General features: G+C 42.4%; 1 protein-coding gene across 5 annotated transcripts in view; it reads left to right on the top strand.

The window, feature by feature from the left end:
* Positions 1 to 1,602: 1,602 nt before the first annotated feature.
* The window catches only part of si:ch211-285f17.1 (sickle tail protein homolog), a 643,872-nt gene continuing 619,197 nt past the window's right edge, over positions 1,603 to 26,277 (top strand). For 3 of the 5 annotated variants that reach the window (XM_068007122.1, XM_068007126.1, XM_068007123.1), the window contains exon 1: positions 1,606 to 1,707. The gene's annotated coding sequence lies outside the window, so the exon portion shown is untranslated. Of the gene's footprint in view, positions 1,708 to 26,277 lie in introns of all 5 variants that reach the window. The other 2 variants (XM_068007127.1, XM_068007131.1) reach the window with 2 other exon arrangements.

The following is a 26,277-nucleotide window of genomic DNA, read 5'->3' on the forward strand; positions in this document are numbered from 1 at the left end:
GATAGCACAAAGGCAGCTCTGGTGTCAATGGTAATGATCGAAAGGTAGACTTTGATGCCATCAGCGTACATATGAGGGTGATTTTAAACCCCAAAAATGGGTTGGTTGGGGGCGAGTGGGAGTTGAAAATAGTTGTTTTTAATGGGGTCCAACCTCAAAATTTTCAGACTTTGCATTCCCACTGAGAAGTCTGTACTTTTATGCGCCGACATTAAACCCGGAAATAAAGCCAGGTTGCGGTCGCTACCCAAAAAAAACAACTATTTTCAACTCCCACCCGCCCCCAACCCAACCATTTTTGGGGTTTAAAAATCACCCCCATGGAGTCTGAATCCATCCTTGTGGATGATGTCACCAAGTAGCACACTAATAGCGAATAAGGTTGGTGGTGGGGGCGGGTGGTGACCATGTGGACACCATTGGAGAAGAAGTAGTCGCTCTATCAAAATAGAACCATGAGAGAAGAGCACCACATAATTAGGTTCCCTCGGGATACATTCCATTCACATTGTCTGGGTACAGTCAGCAAATGGCCGATAAGCACAATCAACTTCTTTTCTAAGGTAACAATCATCCATTGTGAATATTTCCTGTACCAAAAGACATCACCTTACATTAATATACATTAAGTTCACTCACTGACTGAGCTATCCAAATAATGTGTCCATGGTGGTTACCTGGCAATATCAGCATCATATTATTACAAGTAGTACCCTTCCTCACATCGTTTGTGGTGAGTGCAAGCAGCAATGGACACAGTACCAGCCATATAAAACTCCACAAGTCACCACTTCCATAACAGAGTCTAGTCTATTTATCACTACCTTCTGCTTTCTGCCTCACTGGTTGATTTACCACAAGGGTGTTGGATTATCTTATGGGTGATAAATGGTTTGTTGAGACTTCACACGCACAAATACCTTTCATTAGAGCATGAACGAAAACGGGGAAGAACTTTTGCACAATTGGACTTTACTTTTCTGGCTACATGTTGCATTCGAAGGATTTTCTAGGCATTGGAATTGAAAACAAAAACAGCACTCCACAGAACTCTGGAAGGGTCCATACCTGAAACATCGGCCCAGAAATTACTCACCCACAGACGCCGTCCCTGAATGGCATCCTGTCTCTCCACCGGCGAATCGATTGTACAAGTTTCCGAACGCACACATGCGCAGTAAAAACCCCAAAATCGCAAACTTGCTCCCATTGGTTTGCCGGCGGTTTGACAGTTCCGAATTAAAAGGGACATGGTACACTAAAATCATAAAAAATTCGTAAACTTATCCATCTGGAACAAAGATACTTGCGCCACCAAAAAGTACGCTGGAAAATACTACCAGCCCTACATTACTTTTTAAAAAGTGCAGTGACTTATAATGACTGCGAAACAACAAAAAGTTAAATTTTAAAAATGTGGAATGTCAATTTATTCTTATTTTAAAAGTTATTTATAAAAAACTTTTAACTTCTGTAAGTTTCATTAAATTAAATCATTTGCTTGGCTTTTTATAAGATATGTTAAATTTTTATTTAAACTAACACACCTAAGTTTACTTTAAATGAATGATATGTACTTGCCTGATTGTGGACGTGACTTCCATTCCCACAATCTCTATCGATAGGAAGGAAGCTGGGCTGAAATCACAGTGGTGAACTGAAAAAAAAATTGAAAAAATGGAGCAAATGGACGTCGGAGACTACGAGGTAAGTATTTTTGGTAGTCTTTGTCCGCAGAACGTGTGGACAGCCTTGCCACGCCGGTCGTAGCAAGTTTCAGCCCGTCGATTTTTGCTTTACAGACACGTACCTTAATGCGCAAGTACATTACTCCCAGGTCGCCAGGAGCAAACACTTGGCAAATCGTTCGTTCATTCTGGGAGACTCTTGAGCAGTCTAGGAGGGTTGGCAACCCTAATCAATGAGTAGACATGTCGCAGTTTTTCCTCACTGTGTGTAGCACTTTATATTCGTCTGCATTAAATTTAATCTGCCATTATTCTGCCCATTTACCAGAGTTGCAGTGTGAGTCATATGGGTAGAATGTCCAGAGGGAAGTATAATAGGATTAGAACATAGCTTGACAGGGAAAACATTTTAGGCAGGCATGATGGAAAGTGTGAAAGCAAAGTTCTACAGAAAGTGCTATATACAGGAATATTATAAGCTGCCTGACCTGCTGACCGTTTCAAGCATTTTCTGTTTTTAATTTCAGATTTCCAGCATCCGCAGTATTTTGCTTTTATGGTATTAGAAGCTGTATTCGTCGGTTGCTCGCGTATCCTCTTGCCTCTCTCCTTTAATCATAAATGGGGAATAACTTTCTCGGCGTTGTGTGTAGCAAAATTTGAGGTTTTGTTACACAGCGCGTAAAAGGAAATCTTTCCCCTAAGTGACTAGTTTGCCTCAGCTAGTAGCATGGTAATTGTTCTCCATTGTATTTTAACAATAGAGTGAGATTTGTGCAATGACTACCACCAAAATACGTGGCCCTTCTTTAAACTAGCAAAACAATCTCCTTTTAAACCACAGCTTTGAATGAGATATTTAAATGCTAGTTCCACGTACAGCTGCAATTCTACAAAACACTGCTTCAATTGTGAATATCAATGCATCGGTTGTGGTGAGCTGTAAGCTGGCAAAAATGGTCAACATAAAAATAAAAAATTCTCAAAAACATAAAAATATTATACACAATAAAGTTCAAGCCATGCTGGCACCACTGGTCACTAGCTTCTGCACTGCTTTCAGACTACTCATGTGTGATGTGCAGAAGAATGTTGCTGCCATGGTGATCTTAGTAAAATTTAACTCAAATGAGTTTAATAAACTACAACTCAGTGATGCTTTGTAAACTTCTTTTAAGAAAATATTCAACATTCAGGATTGAGGGGGAGGGAGATAGAAAAAAAAACTCTGCTGCTAAAGTTTTTTCTCTCATACTCCACCCTCACCCTCACTCTCCTCTCCTCTCCAGTCAGTTGGACTTTGCAGTACAGACAACAGTTCCTGAAGACTATCATAAAATAACAGAAAGGCAGGGTTGCCAATTCTCCAGGATTTTGTCCCGAAGTTTCCAGAAATTCAAAATTAATCTCGAACACTGCGTGCACCTTTGAGGTCTTGATTTCCTTCATTGAACCATTTCCAACCTTTCCATTTCAGAATTATGATGATAAAACTCAGTATAATACTCTAATGCTTTGTTGGCTAGCGCATCTAAATCTTCCTCTACCTTAAAAGAAAAGTCTTCCTTCCTCTTTGGAAGGTGTTGGCTAATACTGGGGTATGGTTCCACAGGCACTAATCAGGTGCTAAGACTAATTGTAGTACTTCAACAACTGCCCCTGTTTCAGTCAGCCCATCAGCACAGAGCAGATATTTGGACCTCCCTGATCAGTTCTGCACTACTTACCAACTGAGCCATCAGGGTGTCATCTGCCTATTTTTGTACAACCAGCTCATTGCAATTGATGATGCATTTGACTCGTGTTTAACTGGTCACCTTTTTTAGCTGCATCTTCACTCCAATTCTAAAATGTTAATGTTTGGGAGGCTGTTAACAGGAAGAGAAGATTGACCTAAACACGATGGGTTTGATTTTTCTTTTGTCGACCGTAAGAAATTTTTAGAGCTTTTGTTTGGTGTAGCACAGTCTTAGTTTCATGAGTGGGCAGATACAAATAAGTCAATTTTGTATTTTAGTTAAAAAAAAATCTATATTGCTTTTAATAGTTATAGTATACCTCATGCCATATCTTTAAAAAAAATCTTGGATTGCAATTTCCTGTGTTATACATAGAAATATATACAAAGAAGGTACAACACAGAAACAGGTCGTTTGGCGCAACCAGTCCATATTAGTGTTTACCCTCTATGCAAGTAAACAATTCTAGTCACGTTTAGCCACCATGTTCCCATATCCCTTCAACCCTTTTCCCCTTCATCCACCTATCTAATCTAAACTTGAATGTTGACATAGTTAAGGCAGAAACTACTAACCCTGCAAGTGAATTCCACAGCCTTACAACTCTCTGTGAAGAAGTTTCTCCTACCCTCTGTTCTAAATCCCTTACTTTTAATCTTTTATCAATGGCCACTCATTCTTGACCCAAGGGAGCATACACTGCTGTCCATGCATAGGTGTGACCCAGTGATAAATATGTCTCTGTAGTTAACCTGAAGCCAACAAAACAGGAGATGGAACCAGCTACAGTGAAAGTGAACCTCATTACTCTACTTTAAAAAATATTTAAACAATTTGAAAGTAAACAAAGCAATATACCCGGAAGATGACGGCAAGTAACCAAGTTTAAAGTATACCATCTCTTTAAATTGCTGATAACTGCTAGTTCATCCATGACATTAATATAGCCAGGATAATAGCCATAAGAAATCAAAGAGCATGTGTACTACCTTAGAAACAAAATCTTAACTGACATTGGCATAGCAACAGATATAAGACAGTTTATCTGTGTTCCAATGTATTTTATCTTATGACAATTCAGAGGACACAGATACTAACTCTGAACTCTTCTAGCTATTTAGGGCAGAGATTTATATGGCCTAAAAATACATAATGGATGCAAAAACATAAGTTTTTTTTCCTCAAGAAAACCAAAGAGTGCAGTGTGACTCAGCTCTAAAGTCCATTTCAAAGCTAGCTCCCTGCTGCTTCATTACCAGATTTTGTCGAGAAATGTTACTGTATTAGATTCTCAGCAAAGCAGATCATCTTATATTCTAAAAGTCTTGCATTTACATAGCACCTTTCACAACTTCAGGATGTCCCCAAGCACTTTAGAGCCAATGAAGTACTTTTGAAATGTAGTCAATGTTGGAATGTTTTTTTTTTAATTCGTTCACGGGATGTGGGCGTCGCTGGCAAGGCCGGCATTTATTGCCCATCCCTAATTGCCCTCGAGAAGGTGGTGGTGAGCCGCCTTCTTGAACCGCTGCAGTCCGTGTGGTGACGGTTCTCCCACAGTGCTGTTAGGAAGGGAGTTCCAGGATTTTGACCCAGCGACAATGAAGGAATGGCGATATATTTCCAAGTCGGGATGGTGTGTGACTTGGAGGGGAACGTGCAGGTGGTGTTGTTCCCATGCGCCTGCTGCCCTTGTCCTTCTAGGTGGTAGAGGTCGCGGGTTTGGGAGGTGCTGTCGAAGAAGCCTTGGCGAGTTGCTGCAGTGCATCCAGTGGATGGTGCACACTGCAGCCAGAGTGCGCCGGTGGTGAAGGGAGTGAATGTTTAGGGTGGTGGATGGGGTGCCAATCAAGCGGGCTGCTTTATCTTGGATGGTGTCGAGCTTCTTGAGTGTTGTTGGAGCTGCACTCATCCAGGCAAGTGGAGAGTATTCCATCACACTCCTGACTTGTGCCTTGTAGATGGTGGAAAGGCTTTGGGGAGTCAGGAGGTGAGTCACTCGCCGCAGAATACCCAGCCTCTGACCTGCTCTCGTAGCCACGGTATTTATATGGCTGGTCCAGTTAAGTTTCTGGTCAATGGTGACCCCCAGGATGTTGATGGTGGAGGATTCGGCGATGGTAATGCCGTTGAATGTCAAGGGGAGGTGGTTAGACTCTCTCTTGTTGGAGATGGTCATTGCCTGGCACTTATCTGGCGCGAATGTTACTTGCCACTTATGAGCCCAAGCCTGGATGTTGTCCAGGTCTTGCTGCATGCAGGCTCGGACTGCTTCATTATCTGAGGGGTTGCGAATGGAACTGAACACTGTGCAGTCATCAGCGAACATCCCCATTTCTGACCTTATGATGGAGGGAAGGTCATTGATGAAGCAGCTGAAGATGGTTGGGCCAAGGACACTGCCCTGAGGAACTCCTGCAGCAATGCCCTGGGGCTGAGATGATTGGCCTCCAACAACCACTACCATCTTCCTTTGTGCTAGGTATGACTCCAGCCACTGGAGAGTTTTCCCCCTGATTCCCATTGACTTCAATTTTACTAGGGCTCCTTGGTGCCACACTCGGTCAAATGCTGCCTTGATGTCAAGGGCAGTCACTCTCACCTCACCTCTGGAATTCAGCTCTTTTGTCCATGTTTGGACCAAGGCTGTAATGAGGTCTGGAGCCGAGTGGTCCTGGCGGAACCCAAACTGAGCATCGGTGAGCAGGTTATTGGTGAGTAAGTGCCGCTTGATAGCACTGTCGACGACACCTTCCATCACTTTGCTGATGATTGAGAGTAGACTGATGGGGCGGTAATTGGCCGGATTGGATTTGTCCTGCTTTTTGTGGACAGGACATACCTGGGCAATTTTCCACATTGTCGGGTGGATGCCAGTGTTGTAGCTGTACTGGAACAGCTTGGCTAGAGGCGCAGCTAGTTCTGGAGCACAAGTCTTCAGCACTACAGCTGGGATGTTGTCGGGGCCCATAGCCTTTGCTGTATCCAGTGCACTCTGCCGTTTCTTGATATCACGTGGAGTGAATCGAATTGGCCGAAGACTGGCTTCCGTGATGGTGGGGATATCGGGAGGAGGCTGAGATGGATTATCCACTCGGCACTTCTGGCTGAAGATGGTTGCAAACGCTTCAGCCTTGTCTTTTGCACTCACGTGCTGGACTCCGCCATCATTGAGAATGGGGATGTTTGCAGACCCTCCTCCTCCCGTTAGTTGTTTAATTGTCCACCACCATTCACGACTGGATGTGGCAGGACTGCAGAGCTTTGATCTGATCCGTTGGTTGTGGAATCGCTTAGCTCTGTCTATAGCATGTTGCTTCCGCTGTTTAGCATGCATGTAGTCCTGAGTTGTCGCTTCACCAGGTTGGCACCTCATTTTTAGGTACGCCTGGTGCTGCTCCTGGCATGCTCTTCTGCACTCCTCATTGAACCAGGGTTGATCCCCTGGCTTGTTGGTAATGGTAGAGTGAGGAATATGCCGGGCCATGAGGTTACAGATTGTGCTGGAATACAATTCTGCTGCTGCTGATGGCCCACAGCGCCTCATGGATGCCCAGTTTTGAGCTGCTAGATCTGTTCTGAATCTATCCCATTTAGCACGGTGGTAGTGCCACACAACACGTTGGATGGTGTCCTCAGTGCGAAGACGGGATTTCATCTCCACGAGGACTGTGCGGTGGTCACTCCTACCAATACTGTCATGGACAGATGCATTTGCGACAGGTAGATTGGTGAGGACGAGGTCAAGTAAGTTTTTCTCTCGTGTTGGTTCGCTCACCACCTGCTGCAGGCCCAGTCTAGCAGCTATGTCCTTCAGGACTCGGCCAGCTCGGTCTGTGGTGGTGCTACCGAGCCACTCTTGGTGATGGACATTGAAGTCCCCCACCCAGAGTACATTTTGTGCCCTTGATACCCTCAGTGCTTCCTCCAAGTGGTGTTCAACATGGAGGAGGACTGATTCATCAGCTGAGGGAGGACGGTAGGTGGTAATCAGCAGGAGGTTTCCTTGCCCATGTTTGACCTGATGCCATGAGATTTCATGGGGTCTAGAGTCAATGTTGAGGACTCCCAGGGCCACTCCCTCCTGACTGTATATCACTGTACCGCCACCTCTGGTGGGTCTGTCCTGCCGGTGGGACAGGACATACCCAGGGATGGTGATGGAAGAGTCTGGGACGTTGGCTGAAAGATATGATTCTGTGAGTATGGCTATGTCAGGCTGTTGCTTGACTAGTCTGTGGGACAGCTCTCCCAATTTTGGCACAAGTCCCCAGATGTTAGTAAGGAGGACCTTGCAGGGTCGACTGGGCTTGGTGTTTTGCCGTTGTCGTGTCCGGTGCCTGGTGGTCCGATGCCGGGTGGTCCTTCCGGTTTTATTCTTATTATGACTTTTCGTAGCGAGATTTTACAACTGAGTGGCTTGCTAGGCCATTTCAGAGGGCAATTAAGAATCAACCACATTGCTGTGGGTCTGGAGTCACATATAGGCCAGACCGGGTAAGGGCGGCAGGCTTCCTTCCCTAAAGGACATTAGTGAACCAGATGTAGGAAACACAGCAGCCAATTTGCACACCACAAGGTCCCACAAATAGCAATGTGATAATGACCAGATAATGTTTTTTAGTGATGTTGGTTGAGGGATAAGTGTTGGCCAAGACACCGCGGAGAACGCCCCTGCTCTGCTTCGAATAGTGCCATGGGATCTTTTACGTCCACCCGAGACGGCAGACGAAGCCTCGCTTTAATATCTCATCCGAAAGCCAGCACCTCTGACAGTACAGCACTGGAGAGTCAGCCTTGATCTTGTTCTCAAGTCTCTGGAGTCGGACTTGAACCCACAACCTTCTGACTCAGAGGCACGAGTACTACAACCGAGTCACAGCTAACACGGGTCAGAACCAGAGGGTGGATGTTAACTGAGGAACATGAATACCATTATGTTCTTGGCTACAGACAGACACACAGTTCTTTCTAGGCTCAGAATCATGCACTAGTGCTTCCTAAAGTGGTAGCAAGAAAATAATTCATCAAATCTTAGTTTTTTTATTTTTAGTAAGTAACTACTTCTTAGTCTCCTTTCACTGTACAGAGCACTTAGCTTTGGTCCTAAGCCCATAGACAGCAGATTCATTTATCTGCAACCAAGAGCATATTGACAATAGCATAAGTAGTAAATTATGCATTACCATGATAGGATTGTAAACAATTTTACAACACCAATTTATAGTCCAGCAATTTTATTTTAAATTCACAAGCTTTCGGAGGCTTCCCCCTTTGTCAGGTGAACGATGTGAAATGAAATCCTCGAAATGAAATCGCATTTATAATTCACAGAACAATGCTTGGTGAGTATAGACAGTTTTTTCAACTGCCCGTTACCAAGGCAATCAGTGTGCAGACAGACAGGTGTTACCTGCCAGGTCTCACAGTATATACAAATCACCAAAAAAAAAACAACAAACAAAAAAAAAGAGATAGAGAGGTAGAAACATAGAAAAGACAGCAACTGACCCGTTATATTAAAAACAGATAACATTTGTTCGCTGGTGGGGTAACGTGTAGCGTGACATGAACCCAAGATCCCGGTTGAGGCCGTCCTCATGGGTGCGGAACTTGGCTATCAATTTCTGCTCGACGATTTTGCGTTGTCGTGTGTCTCGAAGGCCGCCTTGGAGAACGCTTACCCGAAGGTCGGTGGATGAATGTCCATGACTGCTGAAGTGTTCCCCGACTGGGAGGGAACCCTCCTGTTTGGCGATTGTTGCGCGGTGTCCGTTCATCCGTTGTTGAGGATTGTTCTGTGAATTATAAATGCGATTTCATTTCGAGGATTTCATTTCACATCGTTCACCTGACGAAGGGGGAAGCCTCCGAAAGCTTGTGAATTTAAAATAAAATTGCTGGACTATAACTTGGTGTTGTAAAATTGTTTACAATTGTCAACCCCAGTCCATCACCGGCATCTCCACATCATGATAGGATTGGTGTGGCTTCATCGAACAGTCTTGTGTTTACCCTCCAGTCCTTTTATATTATCTGGTACAGTAATGGCATATGGAATTCAATGTTAAGGATTAACAGATTACCACTACCAGCGATCAGACAAGCCATTAAACCCAGTGCAACAGGGAAGGGAAGGGGAATAAAGGAGTGGCACAACTTCCCGTTCCCCTCCTTTTAAAACTCAAATGGATTGTTACCACACCAAAACCATAACTGGAAGGAAGAAATTGGTGGCAAAATGACCAGGGTTAAGAGTGGGAGAAAGAATTTAAAAAACACCAGCAGGATTAGACTCACCAGGGAACAAAGAATCAAAGAGGAGGATAAAATGTTGAAATTGCTTATAAAATAAGCAGATTTGTTTTTTGACTTTTAAAAGCTGGAATTTACCTCAGACAAATTGGTCATATAAATTTAGCAGCATAGAAATGCACATTGGAGGATTGTGTATATCCAGGAATGTGATAAAAATGTCAATAGTCAGTTGAGGGTGAAAGGGAATGCAAAGAACAGAAAATAAGGTCCATAAAGATTTGTGATATTGAGAAGCAACTAGAACAATAGTCCTAGATTAGTAGAAATTATACAGTGGCCTAATTCTTCCCCTCAATGTTAATTATACAAAACACCCAAGTCTCAATAAAGCCATTGTGCAAAAACAATGCAATTTTCGCTCTTCAATGGAAAAGGAAAATAGATCAAAAGTTGGATTACAATTTTGAAGATATATCACTATAGTTGCATTAAAATTTTAACTAGGAACTACCGTTGCCCAGAGACATGGAAAAGAATTTGAATCATTTTTACTGTAAACACTACAACAGTAATGCTTTACATTATATTTTAATATCCAATATAGTACTAATTTCCATCTTTGAACAAGTCTGTTCAGCAGACTTATATTGCATGACTGCCTGGAGCCAGCAGCAAGGGAGGGCCACTTCCCAGTAACATTAGTTTGTCTGAGCACTGCACCTTTCTTTAACAAATTTTGTGCTCAATAATGCATGAGAAATATACTTCACACTTTTGACATTCAGTATTTGCATGGGGCAGTTAGATAAGATTAAGGATAAGATGAAATTCATATTAGGGCCACATTTTCTTAAGGCTTCTTAATGCAATATACATAGACAGAGGGGAAAAAACTCAAAAAAAGTGACAACAGTCAGCACAGTGAGGAGCGGCAGAGCCCGAAGAATTAGAGCGAAGTGATAAATTTATCATTTATTTTTAAGTATTAAGAGGATGATATCCTTTAGGTTAACAAATAGATTTAAGAGGTTAAATAACCTAAATAGATATAAGGGGATAAAATAAACTAGGTGGAGGAAAGCAACATTAAAGGAATCCAATTTGCATTAAATAAGTATCTGCTATACTAAATACAGAGTAATTAATTTGAAATTAAACTAATCCATCAACTAATTAATACTAGACCTCAAGTTGACGATCCGGATTCTTTCCCCTCAGTCTGGTTCAGTAAAAACTGAAGTCGAATACATTTTAAAGTTCAGCACATCTTTAATAGCAGGGTTCTTAGTCTGCAGCATTGATTTTGACTCCTGATAGAGTCCCTCTATGCTGGCAGAGCAAGAACAAAAACATACAGAAATCCACATGTTTTTATACAAATCAATAGGGTTGGAACATACTTAACGAGGGTCAACACCAATCATAAGCCGGGCACAGGTTGCCATGCGAGGTTACATTATTTCCGGCCAATCATAGATCATCCATGTGCTGACCATGCTGCTGTTAGACATCAAGGGGGATACTTCCTCACCTTCCAACTTGGAATGTTCTTCCCTGTTCCTTCTGTTTCTTATCTCCCAACCTGGAATGTCTTTCAACTTTGGCTAAGCTCGTTACCTATATTGATCTGCCATAAACATAGAGACATTCAGACCAGTCCTTGACTCACATCAAAGACTCTACATTGATAAGACCATGCAAACCTGCTGACTAAGCAAACATATGGCCCAGCAGGAGGGCCAGGCCACTTGTATCAATCTCAGTTACTAACTAATTAACCCTTTCTAACCATTTTGCATTCTGCTTCTTTGCCACGTAGGCATTTTAATATTTTACCGAAAACTGACCATGTAGGGATTCTCAAAGTGATTCCATTAGCTCCAGAAATAAGTTACTGCTGCTAACAACAAAGAAAGAAAGAAAGAAAGAAAGAAAGAAAGAAAGAATTAGAAATGCCAGCACAGGTAGTGCGTTGGGACTGCAGTATGTGGGAGTTTGTGGACAGCAAGACTGTCCCGGGTGACCACATCTGCAGGAAATACTTCTACTTTGAGACACTCCAGCTCAGTCCTTCAGCTGGAGTGCGAGTTAGAGGCACTCCCAACACATAATTGGAGGGGTGATGTGGAGATGCCGGTGATGGACTGGGGTGTACAAATGTAAGGAATCTTACAACACCAGGTTATAGTCCAACAGTTTTATTTGAAAATCACAAGCTTTCGCCAGGCATTGTTCTCTAGCTACATATGCGGTAATTTTCAAGGAATCCAACACTCACCTGATGAAGGAGAAAGCCTCCGAAAGCTTGTGATTTTCAAATAAAACTGTTGGACTATAACCTGGTGTTGTAAGATTCCTTATAATTGGAGGAGGGTGGGGGGGGGTGGAGAATATCTGTATAGTTTTCTACAGAGTACAATCACACCTCAGAGGAAAGCACAGATGCCTGAAGGAGGTCCTGCCGACACTGATCCTATCCAACAGGTACAATGTACTTGCTACCTATGAGGATAAGCATGAAGGCTGCAGGGAGGATGGCCAGAATGCTAACCATGACACTGTGGAGCAGGAGGCAGCCCAAAGTTTGCGGGGGGGGGGGGGGGGGGGCTGGAGAATGGAGCAGAATAGAAAGGTTGTAGTCATAGGGGATTCAATAATTAGTTGGATAGATAGTGTCCTCTGCAGTCATGGCCGAGGCTCCAGGAGGATGTGTTGCCTACCTGGTGTAAGGGTAAAGGATATCTCAGAGCAATTGGAGAGGAACTTGGAAAGGGAGGGGGAAGATCCAGTTGTCATGGTCAATGTGTCAGGACCAATGATATAGGGAAGAAAAGGGAGGAGGTCCTGGTAAGGGAAGATCAGAAGCTAGGAAGTAAATTTAAAAAAACAGGACCTCACTGATGGTAATATCGGGATTACTACACGAGCCACGTACTAATTGGCATAGGCATAGACAGATCAGGAAGGTGAATGCATGGCTGAAAGACTGGTGTGAGAAGGACTTAAGATGGCTTAAAAATAAAGTGAGTGGAACAATTAATAAAAACAAATTAAATTGCCTGTACCGCAATGTGCACAGCATCCGAAACAAAACGAGGGAAGTGGAGGCAATACTTCGTAGCAAGGAGCCAGGTGTAGTTGGGATAACTGAAACATGACTACATAAAGAACAGGACTGGCAGTTAAATATTACAGCATATAATGTATTTAAAAAGGATAGGGAAGGAAGGGGGTGGGGAAGCTGTACTAATTAGAGGCAACATAATGGTAGAAAAAAAAAGGACATAACTAATATTAAAGATAGAAACAGAATCCATATGGATTGAGACAAAGGGATCGATCACATTAATAGGCATTTTCTACAGACCACCTAATATTGGAAGGGAAATGGAGGAAGAAATATATAAGCAAATCTATCAAATGAATAAAAGACATAGAACAACAACCATGGGAGATTTCAAGCAAATAAACTGGCAAGGAGGTAGTGAATGGGAAGAGGCAGGGGAGTTTTTACAGTGTGTTCAGGACTCCTTTCTTACCCAGAAATGCAAGAAGCCCAAGAAAGGAATCACTGCTGGATCTAGTAATGGGCAATGAACCAGAGCAGTTAAAAGAAGTAAACATAGGGAAACATCCAAGCAATAGCAATCACAACATAATAAGGTTTAAAATAATGACTGAGACAGCCATAAGTAAGACAAAGACCAAGATTGGAAAAAAGATAATTTTGAGGTGATGGGAATGGAACTAGGGAAGGTAAACTGGAAGAAAATGTTGACAGAAAAAGAGATGAAGAGCTATGGGAAATATTTAAAAAGATCAATAGATTTCAGGAGAAATATATTCCGCTAAAAAAACACAAGAACAAACTAGTCAATAATGAAACACCATGGAAGAATAAAGAGATAAGGATAAAATTGAAACTAAAGAAAAAGACATACACTAAGTACATAGACAATAAATGAGAGGATGACAGAGTGAATTTGAAGAGGTTAGGAAAAAAGTGAAAAAAGGAAAGCAAAGAGGAACGATGAAATTAAATTATCAAGCAATATAAAAATAAATAGCAAAGTATTCTACTGACACATAAATAACAGAAGGAAAATGAGGATAGGGATAGGGTCTCTAAGGGATGCACAAGATAAACTCACAGGTAATGATAGCAAAATGGCCAAAGTATTGAATAGTTACTTTGCCCCAGTATTTATTAGGGAGACTAACTGGGTGGGCATGACATTAGAAGAAGAGATCAAAAAAAGATACAACTACATTTAAGATGGAAAGGGGAGAGAAAATTGATAAACTAATTCAATTTAGGAGAGGATAAAACCCCCTGATCCGGATAGATTGCATCCGCACATATTGAAAGAAATTAGGGAAGAGATAGCAAAAGGCACTATTACGTATATATACATAAATTCATTAGAAAAGGGAATAGGGCCAGAGAACTGGTGGATAGCTAATGTGATTTCTACATTGAAAAGGGAGATAGAACAAGTCCAAAAACTACAGATCAGTTAGCTTAACGTCGGTGGTAGGAAAGATAATGATGTAATAGAAAAACATCTAGAAACCGAAAATATAAAAGAATAGTCAGCATAGATTTCAAAGAGAAGGTCATGCTTAACCAACCTTATTGAAAGAGTAGATAAGGGTAATGTAGTAGATGTAATATACTTGGATTTTCAAAAGACCTTTGATAAGGTACCACATAGTAGACTCATGACTGAGGTCAGAGCATGTGGAGTCAGGGGACAAGTAGCAAAATAGATAGCAAGCTGGCTGCAAAACACAAAAGAGAGCAGGGGGTTAAAGGTATTTACTCAGACTGGTAGAAGGTTGGAAGTGGTGTTTCACAGGGATTGGTGTTGGGACCACTGTTGTTCATTATTTACATAAACAATTTGGACTCAGGAATTTCAAAATTTGCAGATGACACCAAATTGGGGGGTATAGTTAATACTGAGGAACACTGACAAAAAATAAGAGGACATTAATAAGCTTGCAAAATGGGTGTGCAATTGGCAAATGAATTTCAATATAGGTAAGTGTGAGGTGGTGCATTTTGGTAGGAAGAATAAGGAGGCCACATACTCCTTGGAAAACAAGAGTCTAAATGGAGTAGAGGAACAAAGGGGTACAGATACATAAATCACTAAAAGTAGCGACACAGGTTAATAAGGCCACAAAAAAAAAAGCAAACAATGCACTGGGGTTCAGTTCTAGAGGCATAGAATTACAAACTAGAGAAGTTATGTTAAACTTGTATAGAAACTTGATTAGAGCACATTTGAAGTGCCGTGCACAGTTTTGGTCTTCATATCATAAAAAAGGATATAGAGGCGTGGGAGAAGGTGCAAAAAAGATTTACAAGGATGATACCAGTGACGATCCGGATTCTTTCCCCTCAGTCTGGTTCAGTAATAACTGCAGTCGAATACATTTTAAAGTTCAGCACAACTTTAATAGCAGGGTTCTTAGTCTGCAGCATTGATTTGGACTCCTGATAGAGTCCCTCTATGCTGGCAGAGCAAGAACAAGAAACATACAGAAATCCACACGTTTTTATACAGATGAATAGGGTTGGAACATACTTAACGAGGGTCAACACCAATCATAAGCCGGGCATAGGTTGCCATGCGAGGTTACATTATTGCCGGCCAATCATAGATCGTCCATGTGCTGATCATGCTGCTGTTAGACATCAAAGGGGATACTTCCTCACCTTCCAACTTGGAATGTTCTTCCCTGTTCCTTCTGTTCCTTATCTCCCAACCTGGAATGTCTTTCAACTTTGGCTAAGCTCGTTACCTATATTGATCTGCCATAAACATGGAGACATTCAGACCAGTCCTTGACTCACTTCAAAGACCTATCATTAATAAGACAATGCAGGCCTGCTGACTAAGCAAACATATGGCCCAGCAGGAGGCCAGGCCACCTGTACCAATCTCAGTTACTAACTAATTAACCCTTTCTAACCATTTTGCATTCTGCTTCTTTGCCACGTAGGCATCTTAATATTTTACCGAAAACTGACCACGTAGGGATTCTCACCAGAACAGAGAGGTTTATACCTATCAGGAAAGATTGCACAGGCTGGGGCTTTTTTCTCTAGAAAAGAGAAGGCTGATAGAGGTCTTTAAGATCATGAAAGAGTTTGATGGGTAGACGTAGAGAAGATGTTTCCACTTGTGGGGAGACCAGCACTAGAGGCCACAAATATAAGATAGTCACTAATAAATCCAATAGGGAATTCAGGAGAAATTTCTTTATCCAGAGAGTGGTGAGAATGTGGAACTCACTACCATAAGGTTGAAGCAAATAACAGATGCATTGAAGGGGAAGCTAGATAAACATGAGGGAGAAAGGAATAGAAGGTTATGTTGATAGGGTTAGATCAAGTAGGGTGCAAGGAGTTTCGTGTGGAGCATAAACACTGACATGGACCAGTTGGGATGATAGGCCTGTTTCTGTGCTGTACATTCTATGTAATTCTATGTAATATAAACAAATAATTATGCTCACTACAATTAGTGTCACAATCTTCAATCAGGCACACGTTATTGATTTCTGTGTTACCATAAAGCATTTGACAACTGTGACACCAGGCTTAAAATGAGCCAAGTTACTTTTTCCTTGTTCCATATTTTCTTATACAGAATTTGTCTGTTTTCAACTGATGTTAGAAAATGTAAATTTTCTATGCAAAATTTACATTTTAATAATTTCATAAATGGGTTTCTGCTATTTTGCCTCTTAGTTGTGCTGAGTAAATTTGTTTGCACAATTTCCTGTACAATTGTAAATCTGTAATAAGCACTCAATAAAAATGCAAACATGCTACTTGCCCAGTCAAATGAAAGTTTGGCACAAAAAAAGTTATGTTCGAGTCTTCACCAAAACAGAATTAGTGTGTAGTTATTTAATTATTGCCCTGCAATCCCAATCACACACTTTGTTATGTTCGGCTATATAGATTTTTAGTCTGGTTTCAATTAGAACCATTTGATGCAATTCAAAAATATGTTTTTGGAACTTATTTTGAGGAATTTCAATATGAAGATATATATGAAACATTTTATAGCACCTCCTGCAAATCATGATTTATGATTTAAAAACAAACACATTTCAAAGCAAACACATCAGTTGAGGCCTATTCAAGCCAAACTGACCTGAAAGCAACTGACTGTTACCATAACAATAAGGAATTATTGGACAGTTTTATTCCTCTCATTGGCAAGAGATCGTTCCAAGAATGATGGAAATTGTAGGTGGTTCCTTGATCTCCAGATTTGGGGGAGGGAGAGGGAAATCATAAGAGACTTTTTCAAATGTTAAAAATATGGTATTTTCAAATGGCCTGTAGCCAGACCATGTTGAGCAGAATGACTGTGCTCTCTCTGCCTGATGTTAAGACCACTTCATCTACTACCACAAAAAAGCCAGCTGGGCTCTTTGGAGATTTAAGAGCAAAAAAAAGAGTAGAAGTGCAATGTCAAACAAATGCAGTGGGACACGAGATACACTGAAAAGTAATCAACATTTAGGTTAAAAGTTAATTGTTCAGGACAAGTACAACCATAACCATCTCAACTTCCTCTTGTGCTTCCAGCTAGCTTTTGTTAAAATAGAGAAAAACATTACTTCTGGGACACTGGGATTAAATACTCATTCCACGTGAGCAAATAAATTTTTATACAGGAATTACTTCAAATTGCAAGCATAACTTTTGATTTATTGTATGAACAAATTTAAACAAAGGTGAAAACATTCAATGCCCGGAAAGAAATCAAATAGCTTTTAGGAAATGGCTGTTGATTCAGCGAGTTATCCATTTAAAAGTTTCTATAGGTTGAATGGAAAAATTAATCCGATAGTATAAATATCAAGTTGTATTATAAACAAATACTTCAATGAAACACGTGATGTCATTCTATGAACTTTTTCTTGCTTTTCATGGAGGTGAGATAATCAAGAACTGACAGCTTTGTGGGAAAACCATTTCACAGCAACATCACCAGTCCACAATCTAGCCATCAATATAGTTTCTATTTAAAATAAGATGATTTTTTTATTACTTACCATTATACTATAAATGAGGAACCATGAACTACTATTGCATCCCATTCATACAATCCAAGTTGCTCACAACTATCACCTGTCAATTGTCAAGTCAACCTATTACTAGGATACAAGCCTTATTTCCCTTGCTCCCTCATCATTTACATAGGAACATGAGTAGGCCATTCAGCCCCTCGTGCCTGCTCCGCCATTTGATAAGATCATGGCTGATCTGTGATCTAACTCCATACACCTGCCTTTGGCCCATATCCCTTAATACCTTTGGTTGCCAAAAAGCTATCTATCTCAGATTTAAATTTATATTTAAGCTGGTATCAATTGCCGTTTGCGGAAGAGAGTTCCAAACTTCTACCACCCTTTGTGTGTAGAAATGTTTTCCAATCTCGTTCCTGAAAGGTCTGGCTCTAATTTTTAGACTGTGCCCCCTACTCCCAAAATCCCCAACCAGCGGAAATAGTTTCTCTCTATCCACCCTATCTGTTCCCCTTAATATCTTATAAACTTTGATCAGATCACCCCTTAACCTTCCAGACTCTAGAGAATACAACCCCAATTTGTGTAATCTCTCCTCGTAACTTAACCCTTGAAGTCGGGGTATCATTCTAGTAAACCTACGCTGCACTCCCTCCAAGGCCAATATGTCCTTCCGAAGGTGCGGTGCCCAGAACTGCTCACAGTACTCCAAGCTCCAGATGCGGTCTAACCAGGGTTTTGTATAGCTGCAGCATAACTTCTGCCCCCTTGTACTCCAGTCCTCTAGATATAAAGGCCAGCATTCCATTAGCCTTATTGATTATTTTCTGCACCTGTTCATGACACTTCAATGATCTATGTACCTGAACCCCCAAGTCCCTTTGGACATCCACTGTTTTTAAACTTTTTACCATTTAGAAAGTACCCTGTTCTATCCTTTTTTGATCCAAAGTGGATGACCTCACATTTGTCTACATTGAATTCCATTTGCCACAGTTTTGCCCATTCACCTAACCTATCAATATCGCTTTGTAATTTTATGTTTTCATCTACACTGCTTACAATGCCACCAATCTTTGTGTCATCGGCAAACTTAGATATGAGACTTTCTATGCCTTCATCTAAGTCGTTAATAAATATTGTGAATAATTGAGGCCCCAAGACAGATCCCTGCGGGACTCCACTAGTCACATCCTGCCAATGTGAGTACTTACCCATTATCCCGACTCTCTGTCGCCTTTTGCTCAGCCAACTTCCTAACCAAGTCCATACTTTTCCCTTGATTCCATGGGCTTCTATCTTAGCTAACAGTCTCTTATGTGGGACCTTATCAAATGCTTTCTGGAAGTCCATATAAATAACATTCATTGACATTCCCCTGTCCACTACTTTAGTCACCTCTTCCAAAAATTCAATCAGGTTTGTCAGGCACGACCTACCTTTCACAAATCCATGCTGGCTCTCTCTGATTAACTGAAAATTCTCGAGGTGTTCAGTCAACCTATCCTTTATTATAGACGCCAGCATTTTCCCCACAACAGATGTTAGGCTAACTGGTCTATAATTCCCCGGTTTCCCTCTCTCTCTCTCTCTCTCTCTCCTTTACGCTCCATTACTACACATTTGAATTAGTTTTCTAACTTAAAAGGAGAGGTCACATTCCTAGATAACTTTGATAGGCATATAATGAGGTACTAACTGTATTGCAATCAATAAATGCACAAAGGGAAGACAGAGGCTTAAAGTTTCTTCAGCATTTGAGGTCCTTGAAAAACTATTTGCAAAGCCGAATATAAAAGGTTATGATCAGAGAAAAGAGCAATAAACATAGCAGTACAAGGTGTTTTCATTGCATCAAGATTTGTCTTGGAAATGCAGATTTGCCTTTTACAGTGATTGTTAATTTTCAGCACTTCAGGCAGTCCTTGTTGTAATTGACTGCAACGGCCAGAATATTCAGCAGTTTGCATTAGCCCTCGAACATCATTCACTGCCATGATGTGGAGATGCCGGTGATGGACTGGGGTGGATAAATGTAAGGAATCTTACAACACCAGGTTATAGTCCAACAGTTTTATTTGAAAATCACAAGCTTTCGAAGCTTACCTCCTTCGTCAGGTGAGAGAAGGGTTCTAAAAACGCATAGCATATATTAGGCTGGGAGACGATCACAGCAATCAAAGGTGTCGTTGGTGTTCAGACAGGTTAGCCACGGAAAACATTACATCCCAGTATACTGAATACACAATGGGTCAGATTACAAAGACAGAGAGAGAGAGAGACCCGAAAGGCAGAGAGAGAGAGAGAGAGAGAGAGAGAGAATGTCCAGTTGTATTAAAAACAGATAACTTTCTTTTCCCCCGCTGGTGGGGTTACGTGTAGCGTGACATGAACCCAAGATCCCGGTTGAGGCCGTCCTCATGGGTGCGCAACTTGGCTATCAATTTCTCCTCGACGATTTTGCGTTGTCTTGTGTCTCGAAGGCCACCTTGGAGAACGCTTACCCGAAGATCGGTGGCTGAATGTCCTTGACTGCTGAAGTGTTCCCCGACTGGGAGGGAACCCTCCTGTCTGGCGATTGTTGCGCGGTGTTCGTTCATCCGTTGTCGCAGTGTCTGCATGGTCTCGCCAATGTACCATGCTCCAGGGCATCCTTTCCTGCAACCTATGAGGTAGACAACGTTGGCCGAGTCACAGGAGTATGAACCATGTACCTGGTGGGTGGTGTCCTCTCGTGTGATGGTGGTATCTGTGTCGATGATCTGGCATGTCTTGCAGAGGTTGCCGTGGCAAGGTTGTGTTGTGTCGTGGATGCTGTTCTCCCGAGAGCTGGGTAATTTGCTGCGAATGATGGCCTGTTTGAGGTTGGGTGGCTGTTTGAAGGCGAGTAGTGGAGGCATGGGGATGGCCTGAGCGAGGTGTTCGCCGTCATCGATGACATGTTGAAGGCTGCGGAGAACATGGCGTAGTTTCTCCGCTCCGGGGAAGTACTGGACGACGAAGGGTACTCTGTTGGTTGCGTCCCGTGTTTGTCTTCCGAGGAGGTCTATGCAATTTTTTGCTGTGGCCCGTCTGCCGTCGTACCTCTCGCACACTCCGCAACCATCTCGTACACCAACTCCACAGCAGATGCCGCAACCTCAAAACCAAGATAGAGTCCATACTCTCAACCTGTACTCAGGCACAGCAGACCAGCTACGAGACACCGCCAAACAGACGAGGCAACGGAACTACGCTGCCTATATGAAAACCAAGAGCAGGAAGCTTGAGAAACTCGGCATCACCACCAGCATCAACCAAGCCTCCCCCGGTACCACAGTTGCAACCACAGGGAAGTCTATCGTCAATTTGTCCGACCACACCCTTCAACCAGACGAAATCGAAGTTTTCAGCCGAGGGCTCAATTTCTGCCCCACCACCAAAATGGACCCCGTTGGTCTCGCGGCGGACACAGAGGAATTCATCAGGAGAATGAGGCTCCGGGAATTCTTGCACAAATCCCAAGATTTCAGCAGCGAACCCAATGAGACAATCAACGATCCTGAACATCAGACAGAGGGATCCGCGGTACAGCAACCGAAGAAGAGTCAAACTGGACTCCTCCGGAGGGTCGCTGCCCTAAGCTTGACATGTATGCTCAAGCTGTCAGGAGATGCGGCAACGCCAGATTCATCAGCCGCACTCACAAGACAGTCCAGAATGTCACCCGAGCACAAACGCAACGCCACAGACGCTCTCAAGACCAACCGCAACATAGTCATCAAACCAGCGGACAAAGGAGGAGCCATCGTCATACAGAACAGACTATTGCAAAGAAGCATACCGACAACTGGACAACCAGGAACACTACAGACGATTACCCGCAGATCCGACCAAAGAACACACCCATCAGCTCAACAAACTGATCAAGACCTTCGATCCAGACCTTCAAAGCATCCTACGCGCTCTCATCCCACGTACTCCCCGCGTGGAAGACTTCTACTGCTTCCCAAAAATACACAATGCCAACACACCCGGACGTCCTATCGTATCAGGCAACGGAACCCTGTGTGAGAACCTCTCTGGATACATCGAGGGCATCCTGAAACCCATCGTACAGGGAACCCCCAGCTTCTGTCGCGACACTACAGACTTCCTACAAAAACTCAGCACCCACGGACCAGTTGAACCAGGAACACTTCTCACCACGATGGACGTCTCGGCACTCTACACCAGTATCCCCCACGATGACGGCATCGCTGCAACAGCCTCAGTACTCAACACCAACAACAGCCAATCTCCAGACGCCATCCTACAACTCATCCGCTTCATCCTGGATCACAATGTCTTCACCTTCGATAACCAGTTCTTTACCCAAACACACGGAAAAGCCATGGGGGGACCAAATTCGCACCCCAATACGCCAACATTTTCACGCACAAGTTCGAGCACGACTTCTTCACTGCACAGGACCTCCAACCAACGCTATACACCAGATACATCGACGACATTTTCTTCCTATGGACCCACGGCGAAGAATCACTGAAGAGACTACACGATAACATCAACAAGTTCCATCCCACCATCAAACTCACCATGGACTACTCCTCAGAATCGGTTTCTTTCTTGGACACACGAATCTCCATCAAAGACGGGCACCTCAGCACCTCACTCTACCGCAAGCCCACGGACAACCTCACGATGCTCCACTTTTCCAGCTTCCACCCTAACCACGTCAAAGAGGCCATCCCCTATGGACAGGCCCTGCGAATACATAGGATCTGCTCAGACGAGGAGGAACGTGATGGACACCTACAGACGCGGAAAGACGCCCTCGTAAGAACGGGATATGACGCTCGACTCGTTGATCGACAGTTCCGACGGGCCACAGCAAAAAATCGCATAGACCTCCTCAGAAGACAAACACGGGACGCAACCAACAGAGTACCCTTCGTCGTCCAGTACTTCCCCGGAGCGGAGAAACTACGCCATGTTCTCCGCAGCCTTTAACATGTCATCGATGACGATGAGTACCTCGCTAAGGCCATCCCCACACCTCCACTACTCGCCTTTAAACAGCCACCCAACCTCAAACAGACCATCGTTCGCAGCAAATTACCCAGCTTTCAGGAGAACAGCATCCACGACACCACACAACCCTGCCACGGTAACCTCTGCAAGATATGCCAGATCATCGACACAGATACCACCATCACACGAGAGGACACCACCCACCAGGTACATGGTTCATACTCCTGTGACTCGGCCAACGTTGTCTACCTCATACGTTGCAGGAAAGGATGCCCCGGAGCATGGTACATTGGCGAGACCATGCAGACGCTGCGACAACGGATGAACGGACACTGCGCAACAATCGTCAGACAGGAGGGCTCCCTCCCAGTCGGGGAACACTTCAGCAGTTAAGGACATTCAGCCACCGATCTTCGGGTAAGCATTCTCCAAGGCGGCCTTCGAGACACATGACAACGCAAAATCGTCGAGCAGAAATTGATAGCCAAGTTCTGCACCCATGAGGACGGCCTCAACCGGGATCTTGGGTTCATGTCACGCTACACGTAACCCCACCAGCGGGGAAAAGAAGTTATCTGTTTTTAATACAACTGGACATTCTCGCTCTCTCTCTCTGTCTTTGTAATCTGACCCATTGTGTATTCAGTATACTGGGATGTAATGTTTTCCGTGGCTAACCTGTCTGAACACAAACGACACCTTTGATTGCTGTGATCGTCTCCCAGCCTAATATATGCTATGCGTTTTTAGAACCCTTCTCTCACCTGACGAAGGAGGTAAGCTCCGAAAGCTTGTGATTTTCAAATAAAACTGTTGGACTATAACCTGGTGTTGTAAGATTCCTTACAATCATTCACTGCAACAGTGTAGTTGAACTAACACCACTGAGAATTTTGCCAATGTGGTAGGATGGAATATTTATCAGGCTCATGAAGGTGTGCAACTGTGAAGGTGTGCAGAGAATGTCCAACCAAAGCTTGAAGAAAATCATTGCATATCGTAACTATGTCCATGGTATGGGTGGGAAAGCAGAGAATAGCAGATATAATCAACAATTTCAGTGAGTGTATTACTGATTAGGTTGGATGTTTGCATCAGGGTGCCTGTTAAAGACAAACCTGAGTATTCTTAGGCTGGCAGTGGCATAGCGAGAAAGTGTGATGAATTGTTTTAAAATTATCTATAAACATACCAAAAGTATGGCACATGGTGTGTACTTCCTGTCCAAGATATTTTAGTTGTTATGTCATAATTTTTGAGTAACACTTTTATGTCAACATTTCTGATGCAAAAATTCTACATCAATATTCTGTATGGTCTGGCCTCAAGAATAATGCTTGGGTCTAGTCATCCAAAGCCACCAGATTAGTATTGGCCCATCTCTCAACTCCCCACCCCTCCAACATTTTTCATGAAAAAACTCTCTCAACATCACATTGATCAATTGAATCACAAAATACTTTTGAAAAAAAATCCCACACCATTTACTCACTAACTGAAACATCTAATATCCAAAATAAGGCTTTAAACAAAAAAAGTTAAATATTTCACATTAGCAAGATTAAATTTACCCAATTGAATTGTCCTTTTGTCTTCTAACGCCTTACTTAAAATTTTTACTTTAAGACCTCAATCTGTTCCAAAAGCTTGGGCTTTAACTGGATTTTCCCCCCAGAACAATCGAGAGTTTCCAACCACATCTACAGTTTATAGAATTTCTCAGCATGCGTCAATAAATTTCTGAGTTGAAGTAGAAGGATGCCTTCTCCAATCCCATTATTTCAAAGATTCTTTGCTTTTTCAAGAGACTTCAAAACAAAATTGGAGATTTATTTCAGGCAAGTCTCACATTTAACATATTAACTAGTCTTTTTCTAATATAAACTATTCACTGTTAGACACCAGTAACACCTTTGGTTTACTTTGTTGACACTTAGAGAACAAAACAAAAAAAAAATCAAGAATATATTCCTTTTCCTTAATGGAAAAGTCATAGTATTTCATTTTCTTCCCTGCACCTATGATTTAAATGTAGCTGGAGGATGAATTTGAATAATTGGATTCCTCCTGATTGACTGCTGCCCATGTCAATCATGTCACTTCCTTCATTTTGGCACCAAATTCAATTTTTTTTGCAAATCATCCTCTTCGGAGACAGATAGTGTATGGGGGCTTAAAAATGTATTTTTTTGTAGATTGGCTTCATAAATAAACAAGTGTTGTTAATTTTTGCTTGTTTATAGAAATCTGTTTTCATTAAAGGACTGTACAAGTCAGCATATATGCACTAAGTGCTTTAAGGCAGTGATATAAATGCAGTAGGTAGCTGAGGACAGGGATAGCACTGATGGGATATCTGACAGTGTAAAATGAGCCATGAACAGGTAGGAGGGACAGATGGTCCTAAAGGGGTCAAGGGCAATTTGGGCCTCTTTCCTCTGGCCTCCACAGGCTCCCAGATCCAGTCCCCTCCAATTTCCTGAACTCCAGGACTGCCCTCTCTGGACTCCCACTTACAGTCCCTAATGCTCTTAGACCCTGAGCACACACCCAGATTCCCCAGGACCACCTCCAATGCTGATAAATGAGGGTCCCTAATAGTATTATTTGGTGTAACACTCCTGTTCTTATAAAACCTTCAACACACTGGGATCAATCTATCTATGCCATAATGCTGATCTAAAAATTCTGCATCGAATACAATACTAATGGCAAGACTGAGTGTGCACCATATGTCAGACTACAGGAGATTTGTAGTGGACCAGTTTATGCTAGAAATAGGGAAACAAAAAAATGCAGTATGTTCAAATAAGACAGGTGCTGAGGTATGCAGTTCAAACGGGATGTGTTTTGAATGTACTACAGCAATGGAAAATTCCCTCTGTTTACAAAAGTGAGCTTTCATTTAAAAATAGAAAATCAAATCAACAAGTAAAACCCCCATTCTGGGTCCAATGCTGGCACAGACCCTATAGGCACTGTACCAGCAGAACATATTGTTGGGCTTACATTTCACAAGATAGATTTTCTCCCTCTCTGCTTGCCTCTCTCAAACATTGAGAAATTGAAGGCACACTTCAGAAAACTATCCATGTGAAACTGCCAGACTTTCAAAAAAAACCATAAAAGCTTCTTGTGTGCATGCTGTCTATTGCTACTGAAGACAAAGCTGGAGTGAGTGTGTTCACCTTCTAGACAAATTTGAAATTTTGCTAAACAACAGATGTTGATTTTAATATTTTGAAGCAAGGCAACAAAAATGTTGGCAGGAATATTCTAACATCAGTTGCATTTATGAGGATTGGGTCAAGCCAATACCCCTTAACCTCTGGAACTTATGATCAAATGAGTAAATCCAGGAAAGACTAAACGGGATGAAAGTCCCTTGTCCCCGTGAAAAGATTTTAAGTAAAATGGGTTTGGGCAATGTTAGCCTAGTATTTGTGTGGGAAATGGATAATTGATAAAGGAGAAGCTGTTCTTCAGTAGTTATGCCAAATATTTTTGCAGCAGAAATCCATCAG

This window comes from Heptranchias perlo, chromosome 2 (genome assembly GCF_035084215.1).
Source record: "Heptranchias perlo isolate sHepPer1 chromosome 2, sHepPer1.hap1, whole genome shotgun sequence".
NCBI lineage: Eukaryota > Metazoa > Chordata > Chondrichthyes > Hexanchiformes > Hexanchidae > Heptranchias > Heptranchias perlo.